The 17805-nt window shown below is 44.7% G+C and overlaps 1 protein-coding gene across 1 annotated transcript in view; it reads right to left on the reverse strand.

Moving 5' to 3' along the window:
* INTS3 (integrator complex subunit 3) overlaps nt 1–17805 on the reverse strand; it is an 883995-nt gene that overhangs the window by 299979 nt on the left and 566211 nt on the right.

Here is a 17805-nt window from a genome sequence, read left to right on the forward strand (position 1 = left end):
TCCCAAACTCCTTGTGCCGTCAGAGATCCCCACACAGCTCCCCAACCTGTGAGACTTGCATCTGTTGAAATTACAGTCCAGGTCGGAAGCACAAAAGAAGCCCCCTGAATTAAACGATGGTGATCTGTCCACCACGTTAGAGAGTGTCGAACAATCGGTTTTAAAGATATTAATTGAGATATCTTTGTGTAATCCTTGCACCATTGATTCAGCATACAGAGCTGAAGAGGTCGCATGTGAAAACGAGCAAAGGGGATCGCGTCCGATGCAGCAGTCATAAGACCTAGAATTTCCATGCATAAGGCTACCGAAGGGAATGATTGTGACTGAAGGTTTCGACAAGCTGTAATTAATTTTAGACGTCTCTTGTCTGTTAAAGACAGAGTCATGGACACTGAATCCATCTGGAAACACAGAAAGGTTACCCTTGTCTGAGGAATCAATGAACTTTTGGTAAATTGATCCTCCAACCATGATCTTGAAGAAACAACACAAGTCGATTCGTATGAGATTCTGCTAAATGTAAAGACTGAGCAAGTACCAAGATATCGTCCAAATAAGGAAATACCACAATACCCTGTTCTCTGATTACAGACAGAAGGGCACCGAGAACCTTTGTAAAAATTCTTGGAGCTGTAGCTAGGCCAAACGGCAGAGCCACAAACTGGTAATGCTTGTCCAGAAAAGAGAATCTCAGGAACTGATAATGATCTGGATGAATCGGAATATGCAGATATGCATCCTGTAAATCTATTGTGGACATATAATTCCCTTGCTGAACAAAAGGCAGAATAGTCCTTATAGTTACCATTTTGAACGTTGGTATCCTTACATAACGATTCAATATTTTTAGATCCAGAACTGGTCTGAAGGAATTCTCCTTCTTTGGTACAATGAAGAGATTTGAATAAAACCCCATCCCCTGTTCCGGAACTGGAACTGGCATAATTACTCCAGTCAACTCTAGATCTGAAACACAATTCAGAAATGCTTGAGCTTTTACTGGGATTTACTGGGACACCGGGAAAGAAAAAATCTCTTTGCAGGAGGTCTCATCTTGAAACCAATTCTGTACCCTTCTGAAACAATGTTCTGAATCCAAGGATTGTGAACAGAATTGATCCAAATTTCCTTGAAAAAAACGTAACCTGCCCCCTACCAGCTGAGCTGGAATGAGGGCCGCACCTTCATGTGGACTTAGAAGCAGGCTTTGCCTTTCTAGCTGGCTTGGATTTATTCCAGACTGGAGATGGTTTCCAAACTGAAACTGCTCCTGAGGATGAAGGATCAGGCTTTTGTTCTTTGTTGAAACGAAAGGAACGAAAACGATTATTAGCCCTGTTTTTACCTTTAGATTTTTTATCCTGTGGTAAAAAAGTTCCTTTCCCACCAGTAACAGTTGAAATAATAGAATCCAACTGAGAACCAAATAATTTGTTACCCTGGAAAGAAATAGAAAGTAGAGTTGATTTAGAAGCCATATCAGCATTCCAAGTTTTAAGCCATAAAGCTCTTCTAGCTAAAATAGCTAGAGACATAAACCTGACATCAACTCTGATAATATCAAAAATGGCATCACAGATAAAATTATTAGCATGCTGAAGAAGAATAATAATATCATGAGAATCATGATGTGTTACTTGTTGCGCTAAAGTTTCCAACCAAAAAGTTGAAGCTGCAGCAACATCAGCCAAAGATATAGCAGGTCTAAGAAGATTACCTGAACACAGATAAGCTTTTCTTAGAAAGGATTCAATTTTCCTATCTAAAGGATCCTTAAACGAAGTACCATCTGACGTAGGAATAGTAGTACGTTTAGCAAGGGTAGAAATAGCCCCATCAACTTTAGGGATTTTGTCCCAAAATTCTAATCTGTCCGACGGCACAGGATATAATTGCTTAAAACGTTTAGAAGGAGTAAATGAATTACCCAATTTATCCCATTCTTTGGAAATTACTGCAGAAATAGCATTAGGAACAGGAAAAACTTCTGGAATAACCACAGGAGCTTTAAATACCTTATCCAAACGTTTAGAATTAGTATCAAGAGGACCAGAATCCTCTATTTCTAAAGCAATTAGTACTTATTTAAGTAAAGAACGAATAAATTCCATTTTAAATAAATATGAAGATTTATCAGCATCAACCTCTGAGACAGAATCCTCTGAACCAGAAGAGTCATCAGAATCAGAATGATGATGTTCATTTAAAAATTCATCTGTAGGGAGAGAAGTTTTAAAAGATTTTTTACGTTTACTAGAAGGAGAAATAACAGACATAGCCTTCTTTATGGATTCAGAAACAAAATCTCTTATGTTATCAGGAACATTCTGCACCTTAGATGTTGAAGGAACTGCAACAGGCAATGGTACTTTACTAAAGGAAATATTATCTGCATTAACAAGTTTGTCATGACAATCAATACAAACAACAGCCGGAGGAATAGCTACCAAAAATTTACAGCAGATACACTTAGCTTTGGTAGATCCAGCACTAGACAGCGATTTTCCTGTAGTATCTTCTGACTCAGATGCAACGTGAGACATCTTGCAATATGTAAGAGAAAAAACAACATATAAAGCAAAATTGATCAAATTCCTTAAATGACAGTTTCAGGAATGGGAAAGAATGCCAAGAACAAGCTTCTAGCAACCAGAAGCAATAAAAAATGAGACTTAAATAATGTGGAGATAAAAGCGACGCCCATATTTTTTAGCGCCAAATCAGACGCCCACATTATTTGGCGCCTAAATGCTTTTGGCGCCAAAATGACGCCACATCCGGAACGCCGACATCTTTGGCGCAAAATAACGTCAAAAAAATGACGCAACTTCCGGCGACACGTATGACGCCGGAAACGGAAAAGAATTTTTGCGCCAAAAAGTCCGCGCCAAGAATGACGCAATAAAATGAAGCATTTTCAGCCCCCGCGAGCCTAACAGCCCACAGGGAAAAAAGTGTCAAATTTTTGAAGGTAAGAAAAAAAAAAAAGATTAATTCAAATGCATTATCCCAAATATGAAACTGACTGTCTGAAAAATAAGGAAAGTTGAACATTCTGAGTCAAGGCAAATAAATGTTTGAATACATATATTTAGAACTTTATAAACAAAGTGCCCAACCATAGCTTAGAGTGTCACAGAAAATAAGATTTACTTACCCCAGGACACTCATCTACATGTTTGTAGAAAGCCAAACCAGTACTGAAACGAGAATCAGCAGAGGTAATGGTATATATAAGAGTATATCGTCGATCTGAAAAGGGAGGTAAGAGATGAATCTCTACGACCTATAACAGAGAACCTATGAAATAGACCCCGTAGAAGGAGATCACTGCATTCAAATAGGCAATACTCTCTTCACATCCCTCTGACATTCACTGCACGCTGAGAGGAAAACCGGGCTCCAACTTGCTGCGGAGCGCATATCAACGTAGAATCTAGCACAAACTTACTTCACCACCTCCATCGGAGGCAAAGTTTGTAAAACTGAATTGTGGGTGTGGTGAGGGGTGTATTTATAGGCATTTTGAGGTTTGGGAAACTTTGCCCCTCCTGGTAGGAATGTATATCCCATACGTCACTAGCTCATGGACTCTTGCTAATTACATGAAAGAAACATAAGCCAGATTGAAGGACCAAGGCGCTGCTAGAGCATCTATTAATACCGCCTTGGGGTCCCGGGAACTGGACCCGTAGAGAGGAAGTATGGCGTTCTGACGGGACGCCATCAGATCCAACTCTGGAGTGCCCCATAGCTGAGTCAGCTCCCCCGGGTAAAAAGTTTGACGACTTAGAAATTCCGCCTCCCAGTTGTCTACTCCTGGGATGTGAATTGCTGAGAGATGGCAGGAGTGACCCTCCGCCCACCTGATTATTTTGGTTACTTCCGTCATTGCTAGGGAACTCTTTGTTCCCCCCTGATGAATGACGTAAGCTACAGTCGTGATGTTGTCCGACTGAAACCTGATGAATTTTGGCCACAGCTAGTTGAGGCCATGCCTGAAGAGCGTTGAATATCGCCCTCAGTTCCAGAATGTTTATCGGGAGAAGCGTTTCTTCCCGAGACCATAAGCCTTGAGCTTTCAGGGAGTCCCAGACCGCACCCCAGCCTAACAGACTGGCGTCGGTCGTTACAATGATCCACTCTGGCCTGCGGAAACATATTCCCTGAGACAGGTGATCCTGAGACAACCACCAGATAAGAGAATCTATGGTCTCCTGGTCCAACTGAATTTGAGGAGACAAATCTGCATAATCCCCATTCCACTGTTTGAGCATGCATAGTTGCAGTGGTCTGAGGTGTATCCGAGCAAAAGGGACTATGTCCATTGCGGCTACCATTAATCCGATTGTCTCCATGCACTGAGCTACAGATGGCCGGGGAATGGAATGAAGAACTCGGCAAGTAGTTAAGAGTTTTAACTTTCTGACCTCCGTCAGAAATATTTTCATTTCTACCGAGTCTATTAGAGTCCCTAGGAAGGGAACCCTTGTGAGAGGGGAAAGCGAACTCTTTTTGATGTTCACCTTCCACCCATGAGACTTCAGAAAGGACAATACAATCTTCGTGTGAGACTTCGCTCTTTGGAAAGACGGCTCCTGAATTAAGATGTCGTCTAGGTAAGGCGCCACTGCTATGCCCCGCGGTCTTAGAACCGCCAGGAGGGACCCTAGCACCTTTGTGAAAATTCTGGGAGCAGTGGCTAAGCCGAAGGGAAGAGCCACAAACTGGTAATGCTTGTCCAGAAAAGCGAACCGGAGAAACAGGTGATGATCTTTGTGGATAGGAATGTGTAGGTATGCATTATTTAGATCCAAGGTAGTCATATATTGACCTTCCTGGATCATTAATAAGATTGTCCGAATGGTCTCCATTTTGAATGATGGGACTCTGAGGAATCTGTTTAGAATTTTTAGATCCAGGATGGGTCTGAAAGTTCCCTCTTTTTTGGGAACCACAAACAGGTTTGAGTAAAAACCCAACCCTTGTTCCGTAATTGGAACTGGGTGGATCACTCCCATTGTATGTAGATCTTCTACACAGCGTAAAAACGCATCTTTCTTTGTCTGATCTGTAGACAGACAAGAAATGTGGAACCTTCCCCTTGGAGGAGAGCCCTTGAATTCTAGAAGACATCCCTTGGATACAATATCTAATGCCCAAGGATCGTGTACATCTCTTGCCCAGGCCTGAGCGAAGAGAGAGAGTCTGCCCCCTACTAGATCCGGTCACGGATCGGGGGCTACCCCTTCATGCCGTCTTGGTGGCAGCTGCAGGCTTTACCCTTATTCCAGCCCTGGTAAGGTTTCCAGGTTGCCTTGGGCTGTGAAGCGTTACCCTCTTGCTTTGCAGCCGGAGAGGGTGAAGCGGGGCCGCTCCTGAAATTACGAAAGGAACGAAAATTAGCTTTGTTCTTTGTCTTAAAGGACTTGTCCTGAGGGAGAGCATGGCCTTTTTCCCCGGTGATTTCTGAAATAATCTCTTTCAATTCAGGCCCGAAGAGGGTCTTTCCTTTGAAAGGGATGTTCAAAAGCTTGGTTTTAGACGACACATCGGCCGACCAGGACTTTAGCCATAGCGCCCTGCACGCCAAAATGGCGAAACCTGAATTTTTTGCCGCTAACTTAGCTATTTGGAAAGCGGCGTCAGTGATAAAAGAATTAGCTAGCTTTAGAGCCTTAATTCTATCCATAATTTCCTCATAAGAGGTCTCCGTCTGGAGCGAGTCTTCCAGCGCCTCAAACCAGAAAGCAGCTGCAGTAGTTACAGGAATAATGCAGGCAATAGGTTGGAGAAGAAAACCTTGTTGAACAAAAATTTTCTTAAGTAAACCCTCTAACTTCTTATCCATAGGGTCTTTAAAAGCACAACTGTCTTCAATTGGTATGGTTGTGCGTTTAGCAAGTGAAGAAACAGCCCCCTCCACCTTAGGGACCATCTGCCACGAGTCCCACACGGGGTCAGATATGGGGAACATTTTCTTAAAAACAGGAGGGGGAACAAAGGGAACACCTGGTCTATCCCACTCCCTAGTAAAGATATCGGCAATCCTCTTAGGCAGTGATTTTTAACCTTTTTTTTGCCGTGGCACACTTTTTTACATTAAAAAATCCTGTGGCACACCACCATCCCAAAATTTTAAAAAAATCACACATTGTAGCCTAATGCAGCATATATGTATACACATACACACAAACACACACATACTGTATGTATTGTGCTGTTATGCCATGCCTCCTACAAACTACCCCTGCACTGGGAGTAAAAAACAAGCAAAGTTTAAAAAAATATGTCACACTGTTGTCAGTCTGCCGTGGCACACCTGAGGATCTCTCACAGCACACTAGTGTGCCACGGCACACTGGTTGAAAAACACTGCTCTTAGGGACCAGAAACGCATCAGTGTAAACAGGGACCTCTAGGTACTTGTCCATTTTACACAATTTCTCTGGGATCACCAAAGGGTCGCAGTCATCCAGAGTAGCTAATACCTCCCTGAGAAAAACGCGGAGGTGTTCTAGTTTAAATTTAAAAGCCAATGTATCTGAATCTGTCTGAGGAGGAACCCTTCCTGAATCAGAGACTTCTCCCTCAGACATCAAATCCCTCGCTCCCACTTCAGAGCGTTGTGAGGGTATATCGGATAAGGCTACCAAAGCGTCAGAATGCTCATAATCTGTTCTTAAAACAGAGCTATCACGCTTTGCAGGTAACACGGGCAGTTTAGATAAGAAGGCTGTAAGAGAATTATCCATGACTGCCGCTAAGTCTTGTAATGTAAAAGGGTTAGACGCACTAGAGGTACTAGGCGTGATTGCGCGGGCGTAACTGGTTGTGACACTTGGGGAGAGGCAGACGGGCTACCCTCGTTACCTTCAGTCTGAGAATCATCTTGGGCCACATTTTTAAGTGCAACAATATGATCTTTAAAGTGTATAGACATATCAGTACAAGTGGGACACATTCTGAGAGGGGGTTCCACCATGGCTTCTAAACACATTGAACAAGGATTTTCCTTGGTGTCAGACATGTTTAACAGACTAGTAGTATACACAAACAGGCTTGGAAATCACTTTAATCAAATAAAAAACACAATTTGAAAAAACGTTACTGTGCCTTTAAGAGGTAAAAAGGGCACACAATTTTGCAAAACAGTGCAAAATGCAGCAATCCTTTTGAAATTTTCACAGTATGTACCTAAAGCCTTAGTAAGATTGCACCACTAGTATCAAAATGATTAACCCCTTAATGCCCAAACCGGAGCAGCCTAAAGCCAACACCCGGTTAAAATTACTACAGCACCTTGCCACACCTGCCCTTAGGGATCAGATTTGGGGGAATATAGCTTCTTTTAGGCCCTCAAACAGCAGCAGGATCCTCCATGTGAAGCAGCTTGAACTTATATGCAATTCTAACTGCGCATCTGAGGCACAAAATTAGGCTCCTCCCACTCTACTCCGGAGCTGTGAGGCTTAAGAAATCACTCCTAAGTGAATAAAAAATAGCCATGTGGGTAATAACCCCAGAAAGAACCCAAAAGGACGTGTCTTACAAACGATATTTTCCTTAAACAATCGATTGCCCTGAATTAGTGTCAACCAGCATAATTAGCCCTGTTATGTAAGCATTCAATTCCTTACTAAGTCTGTGAACATAGCTTACCCTCCCCCTCATGGGGATATTGTCAGTCTCTTCTAGCATTATCTCAGTCTTGTCTAGAAATAAATGACTGAACAAACCTTATTGCAGACTACCCTGCAAACCGTTCCCCCCAGCTGAAGTTTTCTGGTACTCCTCAGTCCTGTGTGGGAACAGCAGTGGATTTTAGTTACAACATGCTAAAATCATTTTCCTCTCAGCAGAAATCTTCATCACTTTTCTGCTAGAGAGTAAATAGTACAAACCGCTACCATTTAAAATAACAAACTTTTGATTGAAGATAATAAAAACTACAATTCTAACACCACATTCACTTTACCCTCCCGAGAGAGACCCTAGTGCTTAGAACCGTCAAAGAGAATGACTGGGGGGTGGAGCTAGAGGGGGAGCTCTATGGACAGCTCTGCTGTGTGCTCTCTTTGCCACTTCCTGTAGGGAAGGAGAATATCCCACAAGTAAAGGATGAATCCGTGGACTGGATACACCTTACAAGAGAAATAAAATTTATATGCATTTTCCCAAAAAAATGAAACTGACAGTCTGAATGAAGGAATACAGATTATCCTGAATCATGGCAAATATAAGTTTAAACACATATATTTAGAACTTTACATATAAAGTGCCCAACCATAGCTTTGAGTGTCATAAATAGAAATAAGATTTACTTACCCTAAGACACTCATCTACATATAGTAGATAGCCAAACCAGTACTGAAACGAGAATCAGTAGAGGTAATGGTATATAAGAGTATATCGTCGATCTGAAAAGGGAGGTAGGAGAAGAAATCTCTATGACCGATAACAGAAAACCTATGAAATAGATCCCCTAGAGGAAGACCATGGTATTCAAATAGGCAATACTCTCTTCACATCTCTCTGACATTCACTGCACTCTGAGAGGAAAACCGGGCTTCAGCCTGCTGCAAAGCGCATATCAACGTAGAATCTAGCACAAACTTACTTCACCACCTCCATGGGAGGTAAAGTTTGTAAAACTGAATTGTGGGTGTGGTGAGGGGTGTATTTATAGGCATTTTAAGGTTTGGGAAACTTTGCCCCTCCTGGTAGGAATGTATATCCCATACGTCACTAGCTCATGGACTCTTGCTAATTACATGAAAGAAAAGTTTCCAATTTACTTCTATTATCAAATGTGCTTATTATTTTCCTTGTTGAACAGACACCTAGGTAGGTAGCATGTACATTTTTTAAATGGTGCTCTGCGTGAAACACAAAAGAAGCATTTGAGTTTTATATCCCTTTGAGGAGTTAAAAGGGCATAAAACCCCAAATATTTATTTCATTATTGAGACAAAGTTCACAATGTTAAATAATATTCTAATTTAGTTCTATAATATATGTGCTTCATTCTCTTGGTATCCTTTGTTGAAAGACCAGCAAGGCGAGGTGAGCCAATGGCAAGTCATATCAGTGCAGCACCAATCAGCAACTAGCTTCCAGAAGTGCAATACTACTGCTAAGCCTACATAGGTATGTTTTTAAACAAAGAATAACAAGAGAATGAAGCTAATGTAAAAATTGGTGTTTTATGTCCCTTATATCACTTTAAGGTAAACAGTAATCAGCTACAGGCAAACTGTATAAATATGGGTTGCTATCTTCTTTATCTGTACAAATAAATAAAAACAAAATGATGCTTACCCGATAATTTAATTTCTATCTGTGGGAGGAGAGTGCACTGCTTCATTCATTACTTGTGGGAATTAAGAACCTGGCCACCAGGAGGAGGCAAAGACACCACAGCCAAAGGCTTAAATACCTCCCCCAATTATTCTGCCAAGGGAACAAGGAACAGTAGGAGAAATATCAGGGTATAAATGGTGCCAGAAGAATAAAAATAAATTTAGGTCCGCCACCAGAGAAACGGGCAGGGGCAGTGGACTCTCCTCCTACAGATGGAAATGAAATTATCAGTTAAGCATAATTTATGTTTTCCATCTTAATGGGAGGAGAGTCCACTGCTTCAATCATTACTTGTGGGACAGTGGGAACAAATACCCAGCTCTAGAGGACACTGAATGAAAAAAACGGGAGGGCAAAAGGAGGCGGACCCTAAACTGAGGGCACCACAGTCTGCAGAACCTTTCTCCCAAAAGCTGCGTCCGCCAAAGTAAAAACATCAAATGTAAAAAACTTTGCAAAAGTATGTAAGGAAGACCAAGTGGCCGCCTTACAAATCTGCTCCATAGGAGGCCTCATTCTTAAAGGCCCAAGGAGAGACCATAGCTCTAGTTGAGTGAGCCGTAATCCTCTAAGGAGGCTCGTGTCCCGCTGTCTCATATGCCAGACAGATCCTACTCCTCAACCAACAGGATAAAAAAGCAGCAGAGGCCCTTTGTCCCCTGCGTTAACCTGAATACACAACCAATAAGGACGAAGTCTGTCTGAACTCCTTCGTGGCCTGAAGATAAAACTTCAAAGCCCGAACCACATCCAGATTATGAAGTAACCTTTCCTTTGAAGGGGTTAGGACACAAAGAAGGAACTACTATTTCCTAATTGATGTTACGACTCGACACCACCTTGGGTAGGAATCCCAATCCAGTGTGAAGAACAGCATTATTGTCGTGAAAAACTAAGTAGGGAGAGGCTTACATTGCAAGGCCGCCAACTCAGAGAGACTCTGCGTGCCAATGCAATAGCCAATATGAATAGGACTTTCCATGAAAGAATCTTAATGTCATAGGCTCAAACGGAGCCCTCTGCAAAACCTTAAGAATCAAGTTTAAGCCAAATTCCTAAAGACAGGCTTGGTCCTTACCAGAGCCTGAACAAAGGACTGAATGTCAGGAAGCTCCACAAGCTTCTTATGCAACAGTACACATTAAGCTGAAATCTGTCCCCTTAGGGAACTGGCGGCAAGACCCTTATCCAGCCTGTCCTGGAGAAAGGCCAAAATCCTGGATACCCTGATTTTGTGCCAAGGGTATCCTCGTTCCTCACAACAGGACAAGTAGGCCCTTCACACCTTGTGGTAGATGCGTCGAGTGACCGGCTTCCTGGCCTGAACGAGAGTGTCAATCACTCTTTCCGAAAATCCTCTCTTAGCTAAAACTAGACGTTCAATCTCCACACAGTCAGCATCAGAGAATCGAGTTTTTGATGTAGAAAATAACCTTGAACCAGCAGTTCCCTGCGACAAGGTAACCTCCACGGCGGAGACAATGACATTCCTACCAGATCCGCAAACCACATCCTCCGCGGCCACGACGGAGCAATCAGAATAGCAGAAGCTTTCTCCTGCTTGATGCGGGCCACTACACAAGGTAGAAGAGGCAACGTTGGAAATATGTACATTAGGTTGAAGTCCCAGGGTATCGCCAAGGCATCTATCAGATCCGCCTGGGGATCCCTGGATAGCGACCAGTATCTGGGTAGCTTGCAATTGAGTCTAGACGCCATGAGATCTATCTTCGGAGTTGCAGATCTCCGCGAACACCTCGGGATGAAGAGACCATTCCCCTAGATGAAGCGTCTGTCTGCTCAGAAAATCCGCTTCCCAGTTGTCCACACACACAATGTGGATCGCTGAGAGCGAACAATTGTGAGTCTCTGCCCATTCCAGAATCCGAGATACTTCCCTCATGGCTAGGGAACTTCTCGCCCCCCCCCACCGATGGTTTATTTAAGCCACAGAGAATCTGATGAATCGGGACGACCCCAGGAGGGGCCAAGCCCTCAGAGCGTTGAATATCGCTTGAGTTCCAGAATATTTATAGGTAGACTCGACTCCTCATGTCCATCTACCCTGTGCCTTTCTGACACCGCAAACAGCTCCCCATCCTGATGGACTTGCATCCATGGTCACAATCTCCCAGGATGGTCTCAAGAAGCAAGTCCCCTGTGACAGCTGCCCCAGTCAGGTCCACCAAGATAGGGACTCCCTCACCGGTCCGTCCAGAGATATCTGTTGGGACAGATCTGAATGATCGCCGTTCCAATGTCTCAACATGCACAGCTGAAGAGGTCTGAGATGAAACCTGGCGAATGGAATGACATCTATGCTGGATACCATGAGCCCGATCACCTCCATACACCTAGCCACAGATGTCCTGGAGAATGTCTGAAGAGCTAGACAGTTGGACGCAAGTTTGCAACTTCTCTGATCTGTCAAGAATATCTTCATGACTGAAGAATTTATTCTCCTACCCAGGAATTCCACCCTGTTGCTGGGGACCAATGAACGCTTTCCATCGTTTATCTTCCACCCGTGGGACCAAAAGAGAAGAGATATTAAGTGATCCTCCACAAGACTGTAGGACAGAGCCTGGACCAGGATATCGTCCAGATAAAGTGCCACTGCAATCCCCCTGGCTCTTGCTACCGTGAGTAGACCTTCGAGAACCTTTGTAAAGATTCTTGGGGCAGCCGCCAGACCAAACGGAAGGGCTACAAATTGAAAGTGCTGATCCAGTAAGGCGAACCTTAGAAACCTGAAGTGATCCCTGTGGATTGGAACATGGAGGTAAGCGTCCTTCAGGTCTATAGTTGTCATGAATTGCCCCTCCTGAACCAGGGGCAAAATTGACCTGATAGTCTCCATTTTGAACGATGGAACTGACAAAAACTTGTTTAAGGCCTTTAGAATCCAGAATTGGACGAAACGTGCCCTCCTTCTTTGGGACTACGAAAAGGTTTGAATAATACCCCAGGCCTCTTTGAGCCGGAGGGACTGGGACGATAACTCAGAGAGATCCCTCACACACCCTAGGAAGGTGTCTCTTTTCTGGCCTTGAAGATATGTTTGACAGGAGGAGTCTGCCCCTACATGATCCGAGGATCGATCGGGGGCCGCCCTTCATGCCGACTTTGACTCGGCTGGGTTCTTATTCTTCTTGGACTTGTTCCAAGCTTTAGCTGGTTTCCAAGATCCCTTGGACTGTTCAGACTTTGCAGCAGGCTGCTGGCGCTGAGACTTGTCCGAACGAAAGGGAAGAAAAGTAGACCTCCTTAGGTTTAGCCTTCTTATCCTGAGGCAAGGAGGCATCCTTGCCACCCGTGACCGTAGATTTGATGGAATCCAGGCCCGGGCCAAACAAAACTTTTCCCTGGAAACAGAAGGGAAAGCAGTCGAGACTTAGAAGTCATGGCAGCAGACCACGACTTTAGCCACAGAGCCCTGCGGGCTAAAACAGAAAAACCTTAGCATTCAGGCAAATAATCTGCTAGTTAGCATCACAAATGAACGAATGCGCTACCCTTAAGGCCTTGATTTGTTCTAGAATCTCATCGAGAGGAGTCTCCACCTCGACCATTGCTGATAGAGCGTCACACCAGTAGGTAGCCACACCAGCCACCGTAGCGACCGCCGGTTAAAAAACGGAACCCTGTGAGTTGGAACATCTTCCGCAACATGGACTTCATCTTTTTATCCATGGGTTCCTTGAAAGAGGAGCTATCCTCTAGTGGAATAGTCGTTCTCTTAGCAAGCGTGGAGATAACACCATCCACTTTAGGGACGGTTCCCCACAGTTCAAGCTGTGCTTCCGGAACGGGGAATAGCTTTTTAAAAGAAGTATAGGGGGAAAAAAGACAAGCCAAGTTTCTCCCATTCACTCTTAATAATGTTAGCCATTTTGAAAGGAAACGGGAAGGCCTGGGGCACTACCCTGTCCTTGTAAACCCTGTCAAGTTTAGGGATCGAAGGTTCCTCTGGTAGTTTCGGTTCCGGAACCTCCAACGTAGCAAGCAACTCTTTCAGCAGAAAGCACAAATGCTCCATTTCAAATTTAAGATCTGGTTCCTCCGTGGACGGAGGCTTAGAAGCAGCCGATTCCAACCACAGAGGCAACATCCTCCAATAAGTCGGAGTTGTCCTCCTCGGCGGATAATCTATCTGAGAAATCCAGCAGTTGAAGACCCCTGCCATACCTTCCACTTGCGCTTAGTAGGATGAGTCATTGCATTAATGGCAGCAGAAACCGCCGTCTGTAACTGATCGGCGAAGTCTGACGGCCAAAGGGCCCCTCCCGCAGGAGGATTAGTAGTGCCCTGGGGAACTGCCTGTGTATTCGGAGATAATTGCAGGGAACGCACCTCGCGGGGCGGAGAACCCTCTGAGGTGGACGGCTCAGTCGTACTAAATATTTTATTCTTTTTAGATAAAGTAATATTGTCAAAGCATGTGGAACAGAGTTGAGCAGGCGGTTCAACTGGAACCTCTTCACAATATACACAGTTAATAGGTTTAGATAAAGAGTGAGTATCCTCCAACATATCAGAGTCCTCCATAGCTTGCAACTTTATTGCGGACTTGATAAAAAGTTAAATGGCACCTTTATATCCCAACGGCTGGGGCACTCACCATCTCCTATGACCCTGACTACAAGAAACAGCTTTCGTCTCCTCCGAAACGCAGATCGAGAAAGAGGAAGTTACAGAGGCCACACCAGGTCACATGGAGTGCCATGCGGGACCGCCCCTGCACTCGAGAGAAAAACGTGCCAAACCACCCCCCAAAAAACGCCTCAATCTCTCGCTAAGTGAACTGACTGTTCCACACTGACAGAGCCTCATCTCACACAAATGCAGCAGAAACACAATAAACAATATAATGTACCATAAAATCCCCCCTGTTCAATAACCCCCTTCTGAGGGTATTACCCTAGTTTCTATAAAGATAAAGGAACCACACTGTGACCCTGTCTTCTAACGTTATCAAATATATATAAATGAAACTATCTTACCAGAATCAAGCAGTGGAACAGGAACACAGCCTTTCAAGTGTGACAGGGTAGTAGCATCGCTACTGACATAGACTTGAGAGAAGAAAAGCAGGCAGTGAAACTCATCAATGTTGATTGCTAATGGAGCTGTTAATCTGAGTCGGCATGGGTTTGCAGAAAGACTCTCCCCTGCATCTCCGGACTCTAACTTTCATCCATGCTCTCACTGAGAGGCTGACAGGGCTATTTAAAACTCCAGTCCCATTTCGAAGAGTACTACCCTCCATAAGAGACTACTCCGAATCTCCCGACACTTCTCTGCCAACCTCCTGTGATGAAAGACAAAGAATGATTGGGGGATGAGGGGAGTGGGGGAGGTATTTAAGCCTTTGGATGGGGTGTCTTTGCCTCCTCCTGGTGGTCAGGTTCTTAATTCCCACAAGCAATGAATGAAGCAGTGGACTCCCATTAAGATGGAAATACATTTTTAAAAAAATGTCATACTCCAAGACAAAAACTATAGAGCCACCATTTCATGAATACAATATCACTAGATCAAAAGGAGTTACATGGAGACATTCCACAGGCTAAAAGCCTAGAGTATCCTGGGGGTGGGGAAGAGAAATTAAGTAAAAGGAGGGAAAAAAGAAGCAGGAGAAGATAGAATTAGCCAGGAAGTCTGTAATAATAGAGCAAAGAAGAGGAAGACTATGAGGCAGGCAGTTAGGCAGTGAGGAAGAGGCAGGCAGTTAGGCAGTGAGGAAGAGGCAGGCAGTTAGGCAGTGAGGAAGAGGCAGGCAGTTAGGCAGTGAGGAAGAGGCAGGCAGTTAGGCAGTGAGGAAGAGGCAGGCAGTTAGGCAGTGAGGAAGAGGCAGGCAGTTAGGCAGTGAGGAAGAGGCAGGCAGTTAGGCAGTGAGGAAGAGGCAGGCAGTTAGGCAGTGAGGAAGAGGCAGGCAGTTAGGCAGTGAGGAAGAGGCAGGCAGTTAGGCAGTGAGGAAGAGGCAGGCAGTTAGGCAGTGAGGAAGAGGCAGGCAGTTAGGCAGTGAGGAAGAGGCAGGCAGTTAGGCAGTGAGGAAGAGGCAGGCTGTTAGGCAGTGAGGAAGAGGCAGGCTGTTAGGCAGTGAGGAAGAGGCAGGCTGTTAGGCAGTGAGGAAGAGGCAGGCTGTTAGGCAGTGAGGAAGAGGCAGGCTGTTAGGCAGTGAGGAAGAGGCAGGCTGTTAGGCAGTGAGGAACAGGCAGGCTGTTAGGCAGTGAGGAACAGGCAGGCTGTTAGGCAGTGAGGAAGAGGCAGGCTGTTAGGCAGTGAGGAAGAGGCAGGCTGTTAGGCAGTGAGGAAGAGGCAGGCTGTTAGGCAGTGAGGAAGAGGCAGGCTGTTAGGCAGTGAGGAAGAGGGTGGCTATTAGGTATTGTGGAAGAGGGTGGCTATTAGGTAGTGTGGAAGAGGGTGGCTATTAGGTAGTGAGGAAGAGGCAGGCTATTAGGTATTAAGGAATAGGCAGGCTATTAGGTACTAAAGAAGAGGCAGGCTATTAGGTAGTGAGGAAGAGGCAGGCTATTAGGTAATGAGGAAGAGGCAGGCTATTAGGTAGTGAGGAAGAGGCAGGCAATAAATATTAGGAAGTGAGGAAGAGGCAGGCTATTAGGTAGTGAGGAAGAGGGTGGCTATTAGGTAGTGAGGAAGAGGTCAGCTATTAGGTAGTGAGGAAGAGGTCGGCTATTAGGTTGTAAGGAAGAGACTAGCTATTAGTTAGTGAGGAAGAGGAAGGCAATAAATATTAGGTAGTGAGGAAGAGGCAGGCTATTAGGTAGTGAGGAAGAGGGTGGCTATTAGGTAGTGAGGAAGAGGCAGGCTATTAGGTTGTAAGGAAGAGACTAGCTATTAGGTAGTGAGGAAGAGGCAGGCAATAAATATTAGGTAGTGAGGAAGAGGTCAGCTATTAGGTAGTGAGGAAGAGGTCGGCTATTAGGTAGTGAGGAAGAGGCTGGCTATTAGGTAGTAAGGAAGAGGCAGGCTATAAGGTAGTAAGGAAAAGGCAGGCAATTAGGTAAGGAAGAGGCAGGCTATTAGGTAGTGAGGAAGAGGCAGGCTATAAGGTAGAGGTAGTGAGGAAGAGGCTGGCTATTAGGTAGTAAGGAAGAGGCAGGCTATAAGGTAGTAAGGAAAAGGCAGGCAATTAGGTAAGGAAGAGGCAGGCTATTGGGTAGTGAGAAAGAGGCAGGCTATTAGGTAGTAAGGAAGAGGCAGGCTATTAGGTAGTAAGGAAGAGGCAGGCTATAAGGTAGTAAGGAAGAGGCAGGCTATAAGGTAGTAAGGAAGAGGCAGGCAATTAGTTAAGGAAGAGGCAGGCAATTAGGTAAGGAGGAGGCAGGTAATTAGGTAAGTAAGAGGCAGGCTATTAGGTAGTGAGGAAGAGGCAGGCTATTAGGTAGTGAGGAAGAGGCAGGCTACTAGGTAATAAGGAAGAGGCCGGCTATTAGGTAGTGAGGAAGAGGGTGGCTATTGGGTAGTGAGGAAGAGACAGGCTATAAGGTAGTGAGGAAGAGGCAGGCTATATGGTAGTGAGGAAGAGGCAGGCTATAAGGTAGTGAGGAATAGGCAGGCTATTAGGTAATAAGGAAGAGGCAGGCTATTAGGAAGTGAGGAAGAGGCAGTCTATTAGGAAGTGAGGAAGAGGCAGGCTATTAGGTAGTGAGGAAGAGGCAGGCTATTAGGTAATAAGGAAGAGGCAGGCTATTGGGTAGTGAAGAAGAGGCAGGCTATTAGGTAATAAGGAAGAGGCAGGCTATTGGGTAGTGAGGAAGAGGCAGGCTATTGGGTAGTAAGGAAGAGGCAGGCTATTGGGTAGTAAGGAAGAGGCAGGCTATTAGGTAGTAAGGAAGAGGCAGGCTATTAGGTAGTAAGGAAGAGGCAGGCTATTAGGTAGTAAGGAAGAGGCAGGCAATTAGGTAGTGAGGAAGAGGCAGGCTATTGGGTAGTAAGGAAGAGGCAGGCAATTAGGTAGTGAGGAAGAGGCAGGCTATTGGGTAGTAAGGAAGAGGCAGGCTATTAGGTAGTAAGGAAGAGGCAGGCTATTGAGTAGTGAGGAAGAGGCAGGCTATTAGGTAGTAAGGAAGAGGCAGGCTATTAGGTAGTAAGGAAGAGGCAGGCTATTAGGTAGAAAGGAAGAGGCAGGCTATTAGGTAGTAAGGAAGAGGCAGGCTATTAGGTAGTAAGGAAGAGGCAAGCTATTAGGTAGTAAGGAAGAGGCAGGCAATTAGGTAGTAAGGAAGAGGCAGGCTATTAGGTAGTAAGGAAGAGGCAGGCTATTAGGTAGGGAGGAAGAGGCAGGCTATTGAGTAGTGAGGAAGAGGCAGGCTATTGAGTAGTGAGGAAGAGGCAGGCTATAAGGTAGTGAGGAAGAGGCAGGTTATAAGGTAGTGAGGAAGAGGGTAGCTATTAGGTAGTGAGGAAGTGGCA

This window comes from Bombina bombina, chromosome 1 (assembly GCF_027579735.1).
Source record: "Bombina bombina isolate aBomBom1 chromosome 1, aBomBom1.pri, whole genome shotgun sequence".
NCBI lineage: Eukaryota > Metazoa > Chordata > Amphibia > Anura > Bombinatoridae > Bombina > Bombina bombina.